The sequence below is a fragment of the Chrysemys picta genome, chromosome 2, assembly GCF_011386835.1.
Source record: "Chrysemys picta bellii isolate R12L10 chromosome 2, ASM1138683v2, whole genome shotgun sequence".
NCBI classification, from domain to species: Eukaryota; Metazoa; Chordata; order Testudines; family Emydidae; genus Chrysemys; species Chrysemys picta.
This window is the reverse complement of record NC_088792.1, coordinates 86690707-86710447: the sequence shown is the minus strand read 5'-3', so window position 1 is coordinate 86710447 and position 19741 is coordinate 86690707. Positions and strand designations below refer to the sequence as shown.

Here is a 19741-nt window from a genome sequence, read left to right as displayed (position 1 = left end):
TCTACTCTGGAATAAAAGACCTGTGGCTGGTGCAGGTCAGCTTACCCAGGCTCGCAGGGTATGGGCTGTGGGACTAAAAATTGCTGTGTAGACGTTCAGGGTCTGAGACCTCCCCCCGCACGGGGTCCCAAAGCCTGGGCTCGAGGCTGAGCTGGAACATCTCAACAGCAATTTTACAGCCCTGCAGCCTGAGCCCCATTAAACCCAAGTCAGCTGACCCAAGCCAGCCACAATGTTTAATTGTTGTAGAGATGTACCCTCAGTGTCAAATGCTTTCCCCATCATTGGCAGCTGCAGATGGCACTGAAACAGCACAACCAGCAGTGTTCTGCTGCCGGGGGATGGAGGAGGATATTTATTGGTGCAAAATTTCTCCTCTTTCTATTCTTCTGAACAAAAATTCACTCATATGAATGTTTATAAAGGGGCTGTGAACAGGATAACATGAGAAGAATGTTTTTATGGTTGAAGCACTGGACTGGGACTCTGGAGATCTGTGTTCAGTTCCTGGCTCTGCCACAGACTTTGTGTGACCTGGGAAATTATCTTAACTTTCCTGTGCCACAGATCTATACAATGAGGATAATGAAACTTCTTTATTTCCATCCTTTGTGTGCCTTACCCATTTAGACTCTGGACTTTGAGGCAGGGGCTACTATGTGTATGCACAATGGAGCCCTGTTTTCTGTTGGAATAGTTAGATGCTACTATAATACAAATACTAATTTAAAAAAAATTATCCAACCTGATATTCACAAATATTTTTTACAATATTTGCCCAGCTTTAGTCATGACTGAGAACTATAACAGAGATGCATCAGAAGTGGGTAGTATAATTGATTGCACATAGAATAATAAAACACTTCAATATATATAAAAATGTGTGTCTTTGAGTTTTTAGTTTATCAATAAATTGAGTGTTAGATTTTTTTTTTAATCTCCCAATTATGGTTTTTACATGTTCATCTGGAACTGGTATGGGGAAGTAAAATTCAACATTTTCTTTTATAACTGGGATGACACACCCTGTTGGTTAAAGAACTACTCATGGTGGGGGGGAGAAGCATTGTTTTTTCTAAATGTGCAAAAGTACTGATATCCAGCCTTAGACTGATTGGGCAAATCTCATGTAAATAATAAAACTGGGGTAGAAATTAGAAATCGCAAATTTGCTGAATTCTTTCTTACCCCCCCAAAAAAATCTTCTATGCTGCATTTGCTCCTTTTCTAGATTGGGGCTAAAATGGGACATGGTTAGGTCCTGAAGAGTGGTTAGACTCGCACAACAATAAATCTTATTCTACAGTCCTGATGTGGGATTAAATGAAGTAAAATTGAGGTGGAATAACTGGTGTGTTGTAATCTCCCTAGATATAGAATCACTAAGGCCTTGGCTACACTTACCGGCAAGTTCGACGGCTGGAAATCGAACTTCTGGGTTCGACTTATCGCGTCTAGTCTGGACGCGATAAGTCGAACCCGGAAGTGCTCGCCGTCGACTGCGGTACTCCAGCTCGCCGAGAGGAGTACCGCGGAGTCGACGGGGGAGCCTGCCTGCCGAGTGTGGACCAAGGTAAGTTTGAACTAATTCGAAATAAGGTACTTCGAACTTCAGCTACGTTATTCACGTAGCTGAAGTTGCGTACCTTAGTTCGAATTAGGGGGGGTAGTGTAGACCAAGCCTTAGACACATAGATGGATATGTTTATTTTCTCTCACATTTATCTGTGAATGTAAAAGATCCCAATGCAAATATTAGCACACAAGAACATTATGTGGAACTGTGAAAATCCGTGGAGGATTTGAATTCCATAAAGCCCCAAAATCATTTTGGCAGCTTGTGACAGTTATAATCCTGCTCCAATACATTTCATGCTATTTCAGATTTCTGGGATAAGTTGAATGGTAGAAGTTTTCTTTCATGTGTGAAAAAACAGTGGAATGAACTGATTATACAAAATGTGAGAGGGGAATTATGGCATTTTGTGGCATAAGCACTTTGGGACAGGTACAGTGTCACTAGTGTGTGTTTGTACTGACCTCAGCACAAGAGGGCACTGATCCTAATTGGTGTGTTTGGGAGTTGTTGTAATATAAATATTAAACAATAATAATGTGAGCAAAGCTAAAGGCATCTCCACATTCTACTAATTGCCACAACTGCCACTGCTTCCTTTTGGAACCTTTCTTTTTGGTGACAGTAAAACTGACTCAGTGGAAGAGTCACCAGCAGACGGGCTATTTTGAGATCTTTTAAAAATTGCCTGGTAGAGTCCATTTGGAAACACTCTTTGAAATTATCTGTTGTGACTAGAGCTGGGTGAACTATTTTCAGTGATCAATTTAGTCAACGAATTTTAGCCATTTTCTGTTTCTGAAATGTACATGAACAGACCTTTAGTTTTTATTACAGAAGTTCTCAAACTGGGAGGTTGGGACCCCTCAGGGGGTTATTACGGGGTGGGGATCGCAAGCTGTCAGCCTCCACCTCCACACTTTGCATCCAGCATTTATAATGGTGTTAAATATATTTTAAAGTGTTGTTAATTTCTAAGGGGGTTGCACTCAGAGGCTTGCTATTTGAAAGGGGTCACCAGTACACAAGTTTGAGAACCATTGTTTTATTAATTTCATTGCTGTTTTACATTATTTGATGAATGGTTCATGTGAACATATTTCTGATTACAACCTACTTGCAAAATGCTAGTCTTTAATGTGGTTTTGAGTTTTGACTACTCATAATACTCTTCTCACACTGTGGTTTATATCCTAAGCCACAGTGTACTGATTCTGCTTCTTACTGGATAATTTCCAAACCAATGAGGAGCTTCAAGATGGCTGTATAAATATGTATTCACTGAAACATTTACATGAATATTCCCATGCAAGTATGTATTTGTAGGTGTATTTAGCACAAGAGGCCCAGTTCTCTGAACCCCAAGCCTGGTGCCCATGGGCAGCAGCAAAAGTAAGGTGTCACCCATTCTTTATTTAAGCTTTATGAAGTGCAGGCAATGTGTTTGTCTTTCCAGGAGCATTCATGCAAACAGAATGTTGTTCCGTGTTTGTTTTGAAAGGTGCAACTAAAACATTTTATTTGAGTTCCACAGCTTGGCTCGCACACAGATATCATACCATTGGGGATCCATGTGCAGATCTTCCTGACAGTAGAATTTAGCCCTAAATTGGCTAGTGTAGACAGGCTGATGCTTGGTGAAATTTGAAAGCTTTGTTCATTTCAGATAAGAGATATGTAACAAGGGTGCTGCAAGAACTTCAAAAATGGAGGCCAGGAAACCCAAACAGGCCAAATGCAAGTGGTATTGCAACTCCCTGCACCAGGTTGCAATTCCACTCACTCAGATTTGGCCTCGCTGCCCCTCCCTGACTGAGGGGTGGCTGGGCTAAATTTCAGTAGGGTGGCAACTTCACGCATGGGGTTGCAATGTCACTCAAATTTGGTTTGGCCGCCCTCCATCATACTAGCAGAGAATGGGCTCTGCTGTTATATCACCCAGCTCTGGAGTGGTCTTATTCTCCTGTTCAAAAAGTGGGAGGCTGTAGCCCTTTCCCTTCCCGCTCTGGCATCTGTGACATGACAGTGCCTTACATTACACAATAAAAATTCAGTTGCTGATTTGAAGCTTCTCTGAATTATCATGAAAATATCAAAAGTGCATTTTCATGAGTGTTTTTTTAGGCCATGACTTCCTACTTTCAGCTAGATGGGAAATACTGAGAATAGCCACTTCTCATTGCAACTCAGTATGTTCACTTCCATTGCACAGGCACAAGAGGCTGTGAAAAGTGACACACCGACAGATATGTGAGTAAGTTTTGCTGATTTTGAACCTCAAGAAAATTGGGGTTAGATTTAACTTTTGAATGAAGGTTTGGCTCAGTTCTCTTTAATCAGATTTTAGACTGAGTTGGCAGTGGCACTTATAGTTAAGGTTGCCTAACACTTTCCATTATAAGACCCTGTTATCAGTTGCTTATTATTTTGCCAAACTATAACTGTTTATGCTGAAATGTAACATGCTCAGAATCTGTCTCAGACTACATTCTTTATTTTTTTTAAGTTGCAGTAAAAACAGTCCAGCCATTTTCAAGAAGGAGGGTTAGGAAATGTATGTTGTGTTTCCCATGTTGAGTTCTCTCAACCATTTCATTGCGAAGCTCTAGTGCCTCCATGCTTTGGAGCAAGTTCTTGAAATTTGGCAATGGATCGCTCTGGGCTCAGAGAGGTGCCCTTTGTTGTCCCTGTGATAATCCACCCATTTGGCCAAGTTATTAAACCTCTGAAAATTACCATTTGCACATGATTAACTGAGGTTTGTTAGAGGCTGACAGTTAAATGCTCAGAAGGGGGGATGAGGTTCTATGGGGGAAGCAGGATATGGGTAGGACAGGGAGGGGAGGCAGCATGTCAAACATAGTTTCACTACACCAAACTCCTCACTGCTGAAAGGGCCTTATGTCAGTGGCACAAAATTAGAGCTATTCCTGTGCAGCTCTAATTTACGCTACAGCTAAGTGGTTGAGGAGGTTCTAGGTATATTTAATCCTGCATAAGCATGGGGGGTGGATTAGATGAACCCTTGAGGTCCCTTCCAACCCTACATCTCTATGATCAAGGAGTCACAACGGTCTCCTTGCAGTCTCCTTCTTCACCATGGGTGATTTGAAGAAACTGCTCTTCCCTGTTTACTCCACATGCTAGGGTCCAAACTCTGTCCTTTGTGCATGTTGTTTCCATAGAATCTCTAATTAGGAAGATAACTGCAGTTCGGGTTGTGTAACCTTACGTGATCACTGTTCAGCTTCATCAAAGGTTTTACCAAGGTCCTCCAGCAAAAAGAGAAGTTGAAGCTCTGATATCTCAAATGTAAAAATCAGTCAGATGATCAGTGTTTTTTAAAAAATTGAAACCACTTTTAGTACATAATAAAGAAGCAGTAAAAATGTTAGATCATGCTGCCCATATTTAATTAAGCCAGGATTATTTTGGACATTTGGAATTCCCAAACTTTCACCTTTCTGATGTGATTCCTCCTCCTCCTCCCCCCCCCCCAAAATTCAGAGTGATAATTGGCCACAATGCTTTGTGTCCTGTTTGTCTCATGGATCAACAGTGCTCCTTTCCTCAATTGGATAAATTATTTTTCTTTTCCTGTCCTATTAGACTGTTACATAGGGTGTCTACACTAAAACATAAGACGACTTCTATTAGGTCGACTTACAGATGTCCACACTACCTTCCTTCTGTCAGCGGTGCACGTCCTCAACAGAAGTGCTTCCACTGACCTAAGAAGGGCAGTGTATGGAGCTGAGACCCTAGTCTCTCTGCTCCACTGGCAGCTCCCTGCCCCACAGGCTCCAGGTCTCCTGGTGGGCTGCCCCACCTCTGCTCCCTGTTCATGGCCAAGAGTGGGGAGGAAGCCATGCAGGGCTTCTCACCCTGCTGGGAGCAGCGGGGAGAGTTGCCCAGCTCTGCAGAGGAGCCAGGGGAAGCTGGGCTCTACTGCCTACTTTCTTGTCTATTTCACAGCTTCGCTTGAGCTGTGAAATTGACAAGAGAGCGAACGGCCAATGAAAACAACAGTGTCTACACAGACATTGCGTCGCTCTAACTACACTGACATAAGCCTACTCCTCTTGTGAAAGTGGTGGTATGTTGGTGTAATGGGACACTTACATCAGCGGGACAAGGCTGTAGTGTAGACACTGACATAAATAGGTTGACGTAAGCTGCCTTATGTCGACCTAACTCTGTAGTGTAGAGCAGGCCTAAGTGTGATGGAAGGAAGGCTAATACAATGAGTTAGGGCACTAGCCTAGGACTTGGGTCATCTGGGTTTGAGTCCCTGTTTTGCCACAGACTTCCTATGTGACACTTAGCCTCTATGCTCTTCAAGTTCCTAATCTGTAAAATGGGGATAATAGCACTTCCCTACCTCACAGGCAGGAGCGCCACCAGCTTTTCTGTCGCCCTAGGCGGAGGAAGGTCCCGCCCCGAAATGCCACCCCCCCCACAGAGGCAGCGGAAGGTCCCACCGCCGAAATACCGCCACAGTCACCACCCCCCAAATTGTAGCGCCCTAGGTGGCCGCCCAGGTCAGAGGGGTGTTCTGAGGCCATCAGGAGTGATACAGGAAAACAACTAACAAAATTAGTTGCATCCTTTTGAGTCTTACAAAAAGATATTAAGATATAAGGAATACAAAATAACATTGTAAAGGCTATTTAAAATGAAATGGAAGTAAAAGATCATTGTGTGCAGCTTGGTTTATTGGTAAAACTAAATGTGTGTTGCACCAAAGTATAAAAAGTCAGAATCTAGAAAACACTGGAGTTAGCAGTCTTCAAATACTTGAAAGACTGCCTTAAAGATGGAGAAAAGTTGTTCTCTCTTACCACAGAAGGCAGGAGAAGAAGCAATGGGTTCAAACTACAGGGATTGCCTTCTCTTATGAGTATACACTGCTACCTCGATATAACATCACCCGATATAACACGAATTTGGATATAACAAGGTAAAGCAGTGGGGTAGGGCTGCGCACTCCGGTGGATCAAAGCAAGTTCAATATAACGTGGTTTCACCTATAACGCGGTAAGATTTTTTTTGGCACCCGGGGACAGCGTTATATCGAGGTAGAGGTGTATTTATGCCTGCATCTGTAATTTTGACTCCATGCATCTGAAGAAGTGAGATTTTTTTTTTTTTAACTCATGAAAGCTTATGCCCAAATAAATCTGTTAGTCTTTAAGGTGTCACCGGACTCCTTGTTTTTGGGGATACAGACTAACACGGCTACTCCTCTGATACTTGAAACTACAGCATACTAGATTTAGATTAAATCTCAGGAAAAACTTCCTAACTGCAAGAACAGTCGGACAATGGGACAGACTGCCTAGGGAGATTGTGGAAGCTCCTTCACTGGAGTTTTTCAAAAGGAGGCTGGATCGCCGTCTGTCTTGGATGGTTTAGACAAAACACCTGCATCTTGGAAGGGGGTTAGACTAGATGACCCTTGTGGTCCCTTTTTACCCTGTGGTTCTATGATTCTATGGTGGAAGTAGACATGCAGGTCTTGTGTATGATTTGTCTGCTATATAAAAACATATTGCTTTCTTTATTTAATCCTAATCCCTCCTTTCCCTAACCTTTGCCTTTATTTCTTTTCATGTTCAATATTTGTCTAATTTATATGGTAAGCTCTTTGGGGCAGGGACCAAGTCTTTTGAAATCTCTGTAAAGTGCCATACCAAATTATGGTGGTGTTTAAATTCTTATTACTAATAATTATAACTATAATTATTCCCAGCTCTGGCACTCATTTATCATTTGCCCTTGAGCCCTGAGTTACTTAACTGTTTCACTTTAATTATCACAACACCCTACATCACATGGGTATTTTGAAGCTTAATTTAATTAAGTCCTTTGAGAAACTAGGGGGAAAGGTTGCTATGAATTGAAAAATACTATTTAATTATTCACTTCATTTTCATGTAAATGTCACTATAGGAAATATTTTTAAATACACAATTATGGATTACTTATTAATTGATCCATTCTTATTGCAAACAACAAAGATTTACTTATTTATGCCTTGTCTTTATTTTCTGCTCACAGCTAGCAATACTCTGAAGATCTGTGTTCATAAGGGGTCTGTGTGGCAGAAACAAGGAGCTTTGCATGAGTCCTTCTTTAACAGGGACTGTGCAAACCTAAATATATAAGTTCCATTATTCTGATTGGATGAGGCAATATGCCTTCCACAGAAGTTTGGGGCATCTGGAAACTGAGTTCTGGGAAGTTAGTTATTACCTGCTAGAAGTTTACTACTTGTTGTTTTCTAGAGTTATTTGAGGTCTGAGGCTGAAGGTTTTGGAGCCTGGTTTTCATCTCACTTACATGTATGTAAATCTAGAGCAGCTCCGTTGTAGTCCGCTGAGTCACACTGGCTTCACACCAGTATAAGTTTCAGAGTAGCAGCCGTGTTAGTCTGTATCTGCAAAAAGAACAGGAGTACTTGTGGCACCTTAGAGACTAACAAATTTATTAAAGGTGCCACAAGTACTCCTGTTCTTTTTACCAGTATAAGTGAAAGCAGGGCTTATATTCAGCCAGAGCTGTCCAGAGAAGAGCTTCGGTAAATATTTTCAAACTGTGGAGTAGAAGCCTGGTGCCTCCCACAAGGCGGAAGCCCTGCCCCACAAATGGGGGAGGAAACATGTGGGAGGGTCCAGGAAATACTTGATGAGAATTTAAGACCTGAGTTAAAGGAAAATCAGACCTATTACATTTAGTTAATTTGTAAAGGAAGGGTTACTAACACTGATTTAGTATCCTGTGGTGTTCATTTCAGCCCCTACTATAAGTCAATGCAACTCAGTAGGTTACAACAATAGCTGAATTTTACAGAAACACTGGAGGTGGTGTACCTTCCTGATAGATACTTTTCCTGTTAGCTTCTCCCTATTCCCCAATGTGTAAGTTGCACTCATTTTGTATATCCAATGATGAACGGCAGTTTGGTGCAAATTACTTTCCCACTTAAGTTCACTTACACTTATTTTATGATCAACTTTACAGTTTACCCACATCTAACTTTTATACCAACTTTTTTTGTCACTACTGAATTTGGCCCTAGGATTTCCAAGGGAGATGTATCTACTTATTTCCATTTATATTTGGCTGATTTTTTTCCCCCTTTTCTCTGAAAGAAGGTCACATTATGACAAAAAATGCCATCTTAAATATGACACTTTGCTGCTTCACCCAGTTATTGTTACACATCATATAATTTTTACAATACTTTTATCATGCACTCTGCTATAATAAATTTGTGCCATGCAACATACGTACTAGGGTTTCTCCTTTACAGGAGCGGCGCCAGGGTTTTTGGTGCCCTAGGCGGGGGTCCTTCCGCGCTCCCGGTCTTGGGGCACTTCGGCAGTGGGTCCCGGAGCGAGTGAAGGACCCACTGCAGAATTGCCGCCAAAGACCCGGAGTGCAGAAGGATCCCCTGCCGCCAAATTGCCGCCAAGGATGGCAAAATGCCGCCCCCCCCAAATTCTGGTGCCCTAGGCGACCGCCTAGGTCGCCTAAATGGAAGCGCCGGCCCTGCTCCTTTATACTAATCTGTCATAGTCTCTAAAATGTTGGAGACTACAGGTGGCTTTTGGTTTTGTTTTCTTTAACCTACCTTTGTCATGACTAGAGATGACTGAAAAATTTGAACCAGTACAGATATCCATTTAAAAAAATAGTTTCATTGAAACTAAAACATTTCACTGGAACACTTTTTGACTTTCTCATTTACTTTCTCAAACATTGTTTCAACATTATCACGTAAATTAATTTCATTGAGTTTTATATTAAAATAATTCAATATTTTATGTGTGTGTATATATACAGTATATTAGTTTAATATTAAAGTGGAAACACTTCTCTGAAGAATCAGGAATTGGCAGTCAATGGAGACAGGTGGGGTGGACCAATGCATATAAACTCCCAGGATTTTATCCCGTCTGCTCCTATTGTTCTCACGTGTGCTCTTTTTCTCCAGCCCTTCTCTTAGTTACACACCATCAGCTGCAAAGGACTGCTTCAAGTGTGGTCTGAGTTAATATCCCTTTGCACTGAGTAATCTTTCATAGTAAAACACACACAAATTGCTATACGGAATGGAACAAAAGAGCCTCTAGTCCAGCATTCCATCTCCAGCAGTGGCCAACACAAGGTGTTACAGAGGAAGGCATAAAACCTCCATAATGCATCAAATGGTACAACATTGTAACATGGGAGAAAACTTAAGCCTGGTCTACACTACGAGTTTATCTCGAATTTAGCAGCGTTAAACCGAATTAACCCTGCACCCGTCCACACAATGAAGCCCTTTACTTAGATATAAAGGGCTCTTAATATCAATATCTGTACTCCTCCCCGACGAGGGGAGTAGCACTGAAATCGGTATTACCATTTCAAATTGGGGTTAGTGTGGCCGCAATTCGACGGTATTGACCTCCGGGACCTATCCCACAGTGCACCATTGTGACTGCTCTGGACAGAAATCTGAACTCGGATGCACTGGCCAGGTAGACAGGAAAAGCCCCGTGAACTTTTGAATTTAATTTCCTGTTTGCCCAGCGTGGAGAGCACAGGTGACCGCACAAGTGACCACGCAGAGCTCATCAGCACAGGTAACCGTGCAGGCCGAGAACAGAAAAAGAGCACCAGCATGGACCGTACGGGAGGTACTGGATCTGACGACTATATGGGGAGAGGATTCTGTGCTAGCAGAACTACGTTCCAAAGGACGAAATGCCAAAACTCATGAAAAAATCTCCAAGGGTATGATGGAGAGAGGCCACAATAGGGACTCACTACAGTGCCGCGTGAAAGTTAAGGAGCTCAGACAAGCCTATCAAAAAACAAAGGAGGCAAACGGTCGCTCCGGGTCAGAGCCGAAGACATGCCGCTTCTACGCTGAGCTGCATGCAATTCTAGGGAGGGCCACCACCACTACCCCACCTCTGACCGTGGATTCCGAGCAGGGGGTAATTTCAGCCATGCCTGAGGATTCTGCGGACGGGGAAGATGAGGAGGAGGAGGATGACGACGAGCTTGCAGAGAGCACACAGCACTCTGTTCTCCCCAACAGCCAGGATCTTTTTCTCAGCCTGACTGAAGTAACCTCCCAACCCCCAGACAATGAGGCCATGGAAGGGACCTCTGGTGAGTGTACCTTTGTAAATATAAAACATGGTTTAAAAGCAAGCGTTTTTTAATGATTAAGTTGCCCTGAGGACTTGGGATGCATTCGCGGCCAGTACAGCTACTGGAAAAGTCTGTTAATGTGTCTGGGGATGGAGCAGAAATCCTCCAGGGACATCTCCATGAAACTCTCCTGGAGGTACTCCAAAAGCCTTTGCAGAAGGTTTCTGGGCAGTGCAGCCTTATTCCGTCCTCCATGGTAGGACACTTGACCACGCCATGCTAGTAGCGTGGTATCATTGCATGACAAAGCCTGGCAGTGTATGGCCCCAGTGTTTGCTGGCATTCAAGCAACATCCATTCTTTATCTCGCTGTGTTATCCTCAGGAGAGTGATGTCGTTCATGGTAACCTGGTTGAAATACGGGGATTTAATTAAGGGGACAGAGCTGGCCATTCCTACTGGGCTGTTTGTCTGTGGCTGAAAAGAAATCCTTCCCTGCAGTTAGCCAAGCGGGGGGCGGGGGAGGGACATCATTGGCACTGAGCTTTTCGCATTTGGCTAGCAGGGATCTTCCCTGATACCAGCCACGCAGTGGCGGGGAGAGATAAAGCGATCATCCCAGAGAATTGGATGGGGGGGAGGCGGTTAGTTTGGTTTCTGCTATTGCATATTAACCGGAAAACCGCAGCACTCAACGGGCTTTGCTTGGTATGTGGGAAAGGAGGAAAAGCTGCAGAAGCCGAAAGACAATGGCTTACCATGGCCGCATGCAAGCCGCATTCCGTTGCCCGGACCTGCGTCTGTGATCTCTAACACCAAAGCCGCAGGCACTCAATATTAAGATGCAAAATGCGACCTTGTACCGAAATCACATGTGCTATGTAATGTGAATAGTGTTGTTCACCGTGAAAGAGTATAAGCATTGTTCTGTAAAATGTATCTTTTTAAATACTTCTCTCCCTTTTTTCCCTCCCTCCTGCAGCTGCAAATTTTTCAAGCCTCCCTCCTCCGTCCCGAAGGCTATCTCAGATAAGGCGGTGGGGAAAAAAAAGGATGCGAGATGAAATGTTCTCTGAAATCATGGAATCCACCCACAATAAAAGAGCTAATCTGAATGAGTGGAAGGACACGGTATCAAAGTACAGGAAAGATGCCAGTGAACATGAGGCTATGAGGGACGCTCGAGATGAGAGGTGGCAGGCTGCAACTCTGGGGCTGCTGCGTGATCAAACGGACATGCTCCGGCATCTGGTGGAGCTTCAGGAACAGCAGCAGGATCACAGAGTGCCGCTGCAGATGCTGTATAACTTCCCTCCTCCCTCACCATGTTCCATAGCCTCCTCACCCAGACATGTAAGAATGTGGGGGGGAGGGGAGGCTCCGTGCACCCTCCCACTCCACCCCAGTGGACAGCCCAAGCAAAAGGCTGTCATTACTTTGAACTTTTTTAGTGGCCTTTTCCTTCCCTCCTATCCTCCTCCCAAACCCCACCCGGGCTACCTTGTCAGTTCTCTCCCTATGTTTATAATCAATTAATACATGATTTTTAATAATAGTGACTTTATTTCCTTTGAAAGCAAGCTGTGATCGAAGGGGGAGGGTGGCTTGCTTACAGGGAATGAGTCAATCAAGGGGGCGGGTTTTCAACAAACAGAACTTTCACACCGTAGCCTGGCCAGTCATGAAACTGGTTTTCAAAGCTTCTCTGGTGCGCAGTGCTTCTTGGTGTGCTCTTCTAATTGCCCTGGTGTCTGGCTGCGCGTAATCAGCGGCCAGGCAATTTTGCCTCAGCGTCCCATCCCGCCATAAAGGTCTCCCCCTTACTCTCACAGATATTGTGGAGCGCACAGCAAGAAGCAATAACAATGGGGATATTCTTTTCGCTGAGGTCTGAGCGAGTCAGTAATGTGCGCCAGCGACCCTTTAAACGTCCAAATGCACATTCTACCACCATTCTGCACTTGCTCAGCCTGTAGTTGAACAGCTCCTGACTACTGTCCAGGCTGCCTGTGTATGGCTTCATGAGCCATGGCATTAAGGGATAGGCTGGGTCCCCAAGGATAACTATAGGCATTCCAACATCCCCAACGGTTATTTTCTGGTCTGGGAAGTAAATCCCTTGCTGCAGCCATTTAAACAGCTTAGTGTTCCTGAAGACGAGAGCATCATGAACCCTTCCCGGCCATCCAACGTTGATGTTGGTGAAACATCCCTTGTGATCCACCAGTGCTTGCAGCACCATTGAAAAGTACCCCTTGCGGTTTATGTACTGGCTGCCCTGGTGCTCCGGTGCCAAGATAGGGATATGGGTTCCATCTATCGCCCCACCACAGTTAGGGAATCCCATTGCAGCAAAGCCATCCGCTATGACCTGCAAATTTCCCAGAGTCACTACTTTTCGTAGCAGCAGCTCAGTGATTGCTTTGGCTACTTGCATCACAGCAGCCCCCACAGTAGATTTGGCCACTCCAAATTGATTCCTGACTGACCGGTAGCTGTCTGGCATTGCAAGATTCCACAGGGCTATTGCTACTCGCTTCTCAACTGTGAGGGCTGCTCTCATCTTGGTATTCTGGTGCTTCAGGGCAGGGGAAAGCAGGTCACAAAGTTCCATGAAAGTGCCCTTACGCACGTGAAAGTTTCGCAGCCACTGGGAATTGTCCCACACCTGCAACACTATGCGGTCCCACCAGTCTGTGCTTGTTTCCCGGGCCCAGAATCGGCGTTCCATGGCTATAACCTGCCCCATTAACAGCATCATCTCCAAAGCGCTGGGGTCCGCAATTTGATAGAATTCCATGTCCATGTTCTCATCGCCACGCTGCCATAGCCTACTCCTCGTCGCCTGGTTTTGCAGGTTCTGGTTCAGCATAAACTGCACGATAACGCGCGAGGTGTTTACAATGTTCATGACTGCTGTCTTGAGCTGAGCGGGCTCCATGCTTGCTGCGGTATGGCATCTGCACTGTTCACCCAGGAAAAAGGCGCAAAAAGGTTGTCTGCCATTGCTTTCCCGGAGGGAGGGGGAGGATGTACCCAGAACCACCTGTGACAATGTTTTTTGCCCCATCAGGCATTGGGATCTCAACCCAGAATTCCAATGGGTGAAGGAGACTGCGGGAACTATGGGATAGCTACCCACAGTGCAATGCTCCGGAAGTCGACGCTAGCCTCGGTACATGGATGCACACCGCCGAATTAATGTGCTTAGTGTGGCCACATACACTTGACTTTATACAATCAGTTGCCAAAAATCGAATTCTGTAAATTCGGATTAATCCCGTAGTGTAGACATACCCTTATTCCTGAATTCAGCTATTAGCATATGTGCTGAACCATGAGGACATACCATTTTTGCCCTCACTAGTATAATTGCAAATATTGTTTGTAATTCATATGAATGTCTAATCTTTTTTAAAAACATATTGCTCTTCCAGTGACTGCTAGCTTGAGGTGTGAGTTTCAAGATTGATATCCCGTCAGGTATTTTTTCAATCACATTAAAATGCTCGGTAGATGTTATTGATTACTGTACTAATGTAAGCAATGAGTGGCCTTAATTTTTATCCAGTGCTGAGAGTTATTTTCTTCTAACTAATTTGTTACTGTGAAAAATTCTGCTGTGGAAGATTATTTTTTGTAACTTTTATCTGAAGAAGTGACTTCTTTTTGTTTGTGAGATGATGATGTTTGCAGAAGAACTGCACTTTTTGAAATGGTGTATGTGTCATAGTGTGGCAGCTATTTTATTAACTCATACAAGTGAATATATTAATACTCCATCATGGGGCATGGGTCCTCTTGCACAGACTCCCGTGGCTATGCCTCCACCGTGTGCTTTTATTTTGTGTACGCTCCACCAATTACACTACAGTTCTTGTGCAACAGCCTATTTACAATATTCAGCTAGCTTTTGGCTTTCTCACCAGGTCCTGGGGGTAACAGAAGACTCCTGGTTCTGAGCCTCTGTCATAAATATAAAGGGAAGGGTAACAACCTTCCTGTATACAGTACTATAAAATCCCTCCTGGCCAGAGGCACAAAATCCTTTTACCTGTAAAGGGTTAAGAAGCTCAGGTAACCTAGCTGGCACCTGACCAAAAGGACCAATAAGGGGACAAGATACTTTCAAATCTGGGGTGGGGGAAAAGACTTTGTTTTGTCTGTTCTTTGTCTGTCTGTTCTGTGTGCTTGTTGGAGACAGATCAAGAAAGCAAGTAATCCAACTCCATTAGGATTAGTAAGTACTAATGAGGAATGCGTTAGCTTACTTTTATTTTGGCTTGTGATTTTCTCTGTGCTGAGAGGGAGGTGTATTACTGGTTTTCTTTTTGTAACTTTAAAGTTTTGCCCAGAGGGAAATCCTCTGTGTTTTGAATCTTACTGCCTGTGAGATTATCTTCCATTCTAATTTTACAGAGGTGCTTCTTTTAACTTTTTTCTTTCTAATAAAGTTCTTTTGTTTTTGTTTAATCTGATTGGTCTAAAAAAACCCAAGGTTGGTTTGTGCTCATCTTGTTTATTCTCAAGCCTCCCCAGGAAAAGGGGTGTAAACAGGGGTGGCTCTATGTATTTTGCCGCCCCAAGCATGGCAGTCAAACAGCCTTCGGCAGCATGGCTGCAGGAGGTCCACTGGTAACACGGATTCGGCGGCATGCCTGCGGGAGGTCCGCCGGTCCCGTGCCTTCGGCGTATCCGCCGCCGAAGCCGCGGGACCCACGGACCTCCCACAGGCATGCTGCTGAAGGCAGCCTGACTACCACGTTGGTGCCTGGAGTTGCCCCTGGGTGTAGGGCTTGGGGGAATATTAGGGGAAAGTAGGAACTCCAAGTGGTCCTTTCCCTGAGTTTTGTCTAATCACTTGGTGGTGGCAGCATTACCTAATCCAAGGTACAAGGGAGAATTTGTGCCTTGGAGTTTTTAACCTAAGCTGCTAGAAATAAGCTTAGGGGGTCTTTCATGCGGGTCCCCATGTCTGTACCCTAGAGTTCAGAGGGAACCCTGACAGCCTCCGTCTAGCTAGACTCAGCTAGCCCTGTTTCTCCTTCTCTCCTTCCTTTCCCCTTGCACTTCCTTCCTGTGCTGCCTCTTATCAGCCAAGGGCTGATGGGATAATTGGCTTAGTCAGACAGTCTGATTGAGTAATTACCCCCATCAGCTGCCTACTGGGGAACTAATTTAGAGTGATCAGAGTGCAGACTCAGCTATTTGCACCCTGCACTCTGTCACACATTCATAAATATTTGATGTATTTTATTTCATTTGTGATATAATATGAATGCAAATGAAATATTATTCTAGATAATCTGCCAAGATTTATTGAATACAAAATATTTTAACTGAAATCAAACCAATGTACCTTGCAATGAACAGCTGCAGCTACTTTAAAATAAAGTTAAACAAGCATGAAAAACAGATATGAAAATAACTTTACTGAAAAACTAATTAGCCCAATACAGTACAATCTGCAATGACACAGGAGGTATAAAGAGCATGGTCCGATTACAGCAATGACTCACTGATTGTTGGAAATGACTTGACCGGGCCACAACTTGATTATGATAAAACAGTACATTCATCCCAAATGGCAGGAAGTCTTGGTAGTCTGTACCATCTGGTTCCTCACCCCCACCTTTTTTTTGAACGTGTACATCTATCCACCTTTTCTCGGCACATAGTCTGCAGACTGTATCTATACTAAGGCCTTGAATACAGGAATTGGGTAGTGGCACCTAATCTTCTTCGGAGAGATGGGTCATCACCCCTCATCTGTCCCAGGTGGTGGTTTTTAATGCATAATTTGTGGTAGTATCATATACCTCACCTACCAGTTATGGGGTTGTGCTACCACACCGTATAGCCATCAGCAAAGTCTATTCAGGGGGACTTATTCTGCACCAATTGAAGCTAACCTGGTGGCTGAACTTTGTGATTTTGTCCTCACCCACAACTATTTCACATTTGGGGACAATATATACCTTCAAGTCAGCGGCACTGCTATGGGTACCCGCATGGCCCCACAATATGCCAACATTTTTATGGCTGACTTAGAACAACGCTTCCTTAGCTCTCGTCCCCTAACGCCCCTACTCTACTTGCGCTACATTGATGACATCTTCATCATCTGGACCCATGGAAAAGAAGCCCTTGAGGAATTTCACCATGATTTCAATAATTTCCATCCCACCATCAACCTCAGCCTAGATCAATCCACACAAGCAGTCCATTTCCTGGACACTACTGTGCTAATAAGCGATGGTCACATAAATACCACCCTATACCGGAAACCTACTGACTGCTACACTTACCTACATGCCTCCAGCTTCCATCCAGGACACACCACACGATCCATTGTCTACAGCCAAGCTCTAAGATATAACCGCATTTGCTCCAATCCCTCGGATAGAGACAAACACCTACAAGATCTCTATCAAGCATTCTTAAAACTACAATACCCACCTGCTGAAGTGAAAAAACAGATTGACAGAGCCAGACGAGTACCCAGAAGTCACCTCCTACAAGACAGGCCCAACAAAGAAAATAACAGAACACCACTAGCTGTCACCTTCAGCCCCCAACTAAAACCTCTCCAGCACATCATCAGAGATCTACAACCTATCCTGAAAGATGATCCTTTACTCTCACAGATCTTGGGAGACAGACCTGTCCTCGCTTACAGACAACCCCCCAACCTAAAGCAAATACTCACCAGCAACCACACATCACTGAACAAAACCACTAACCCAGGAACCTATCCTTGTAACAAACCCCGATACCAACTCTGTCCACATATCTATTCAAGTGACATCATCATAGGACCTAATCACATCAGCCATACCATCAGGGGCTCGTTCACCTGCACATCTACCAATGTGATATATGCCATCATGTGCCAGCAATGCCCCTCTGCCGTGTACATTGGCCAAACCGGACAGTCTCTACGCAAAAGAATTAATGGACACAAATCTGACATCAGGAATCAAAATACTCAAAAACCAGTGGGAGAACACTTTAACCTGTCTGGTCATTCAGTGACAGACCTGCGGGTAGCTATATTACAACAGAAAAACTTCAAAAACAGACTCCAACGAGAGACTGCTGAGCTAGAATTGATATGCAAACTAGACACAATCAACTCCGGTTTGAATAAAGACTGGGAATGGCTGAGCCATTACAAACATTGAATCTATCTCCCCTTGTAAGTATTCTCACACTTCTTATCAAACTGTCTGTACTGGGCTAGCTTGATTATCACTTCAAAAGTTTTTTTTCTCTTAATTAATTGGCCTCTCAGAGTTGGTAAGACAACTCCCACCTGTTTATGCTCTCTGTATGTGTGTATATATATCTCCTCAATATATGTTCCATTCTATATGCATCCGAAGAAGTGGGCTGTAGTCCACGAAAGCTTATGACATATATGAAGATTGTTTGCATTTTTAGGAAGGTGTGTTACATATCTTAAAACCTTTAAATATTTATAGGCATAGTAGTATCAACAGCTGTCCAAATTAATGTTTACACTTGTAATTACTGCCATAGTAGCCTATTAGATAGTATGATTTATTACATATCCATTTTATAAACAGCACAGAACTCCATAACCTACATTGTCAAGGTAAATAACAAAAATACACTCAAACAGGCCAGGAACATTTTGAAAACTTCTCTCTCCTACCTCTCACATACTTCCAAAGAATTCTTCAGTACTATTTATGTAACTTATGGTTGTAACAGACATATTCAAGTTGAATTTGTAGATCACTACACCAGAAAGAAAAGAGGCACCATTATAACAAATACAGGATCTGATCTTGATACAGAGGCAATTACCCGGAGAGAAAATGAAAATTTCATTTCTCATAATTCAGATCTTGTTAAGCTAAATATATATGAATGCTACAGCTCCAGAGAGCACACTTTTGTCTCATCATGTCATCCTGAAGGCAGGATCTATTGTAAGACACTCTACTGCAAAGAATGGGAACATGGTGTTATCTGACTAGTCAAAATGCCACAGAAAATATTAAAAAGTGAGACTTTGAAGGAAAACATGTAAAATGTATAGTGGCTCTGACCAGAAAAGGAAAAGCCTCACAACAGGGCAAAGAGAGCAGATACTTTCTGCTTTCTCCCCCACCCCCACCCCGCCCCCATTTCCATATCACTCTTGAAAGGCATAATAGGACCAACAGAAGAGACAGTTTGATTTATATTCATGCAGGATTTATTGTTTTTAACTAAAACCCAGGGTAATTAGTGAAATACTTCTCTTTAAACTCTCTGTTCCTGGGACGTAAACAATAATTCCCAAGCCTGGGAACATATTGTCTCTTCTGCTATGTACTGTTGAGTTTTCACTTGATCGTTTTCAAGATATGTGGTGACAAACAATTTTACTTGAGATTTCCACATTGCATCCTCATCCCGCTTTAAAAAATGCATAAATTGTTCCTTTTTTCCACCTAAACCTTGTCCATACTAGAAAACTTATTAACTGGGTTGCAGTAAATGTCACCAATGGTGCAGCTGCATCGGTAGAAACAAGAATATAAGGGGTTTTAGCATCATGTAATGAAAAGCTGCTCTGTGCAGGTTTTCATGAGATGATGGTGGTAAACACCTGTGCTGCACTGTTTCTGGCCATTGCTGTAACACAGGCACTATTTTTTTTTCTACTGTAGAGGCACTCAGAGGCTCTGTCCTGAATCCACAAAGGGACTTAAGCTTTGTGATGCGGAATGTTGCAACACCTAACTCTTAGGCATCTAGGAAATCACAGAAACAACACTACAATCCACAAAGCATGATAGGCTCCCTATCCAATGAATGGGGAGGGATAAGTGGCTAAGAATGGGAGCCACAGAAGCCAACATGCTACTCAGGGAGCTGCCTAATCTAGCCAATGGGAAATGCTGAGGAGAGGGGTGTGTGCCTGAAGGAGGCACCTGTGTCTGCTTGTGATCCACAAAAAGGAACCTTCTCCTGGAGTCAAACAGCTTAGAAGCCTAAGTT

At 43.5% G+C, this 19741-nt stretch overlaps 1 protein-coding gene across 1 annotated transcript in view; it reads left to right on the top strand.

Annotated features, from left to right (window-relative positions):
* Positions 1–3809: 3809 nt before the first annotated feature.
* Positions 3810–19741, top strand: part of MYRIP (myosin VIIA and Rab interacting protein) — a 373571-nt gene continuing 357639 nt past the window's right edge. Inside the window, exon 1 of the mRNA XM_065587122.1 lies at positions 3810–3826. The gene's annotated coding sequence lies outside the window, so the exon portion shown is untranslated. The remainder of the gene's footprint in view (positions 3827–19741) is intronic.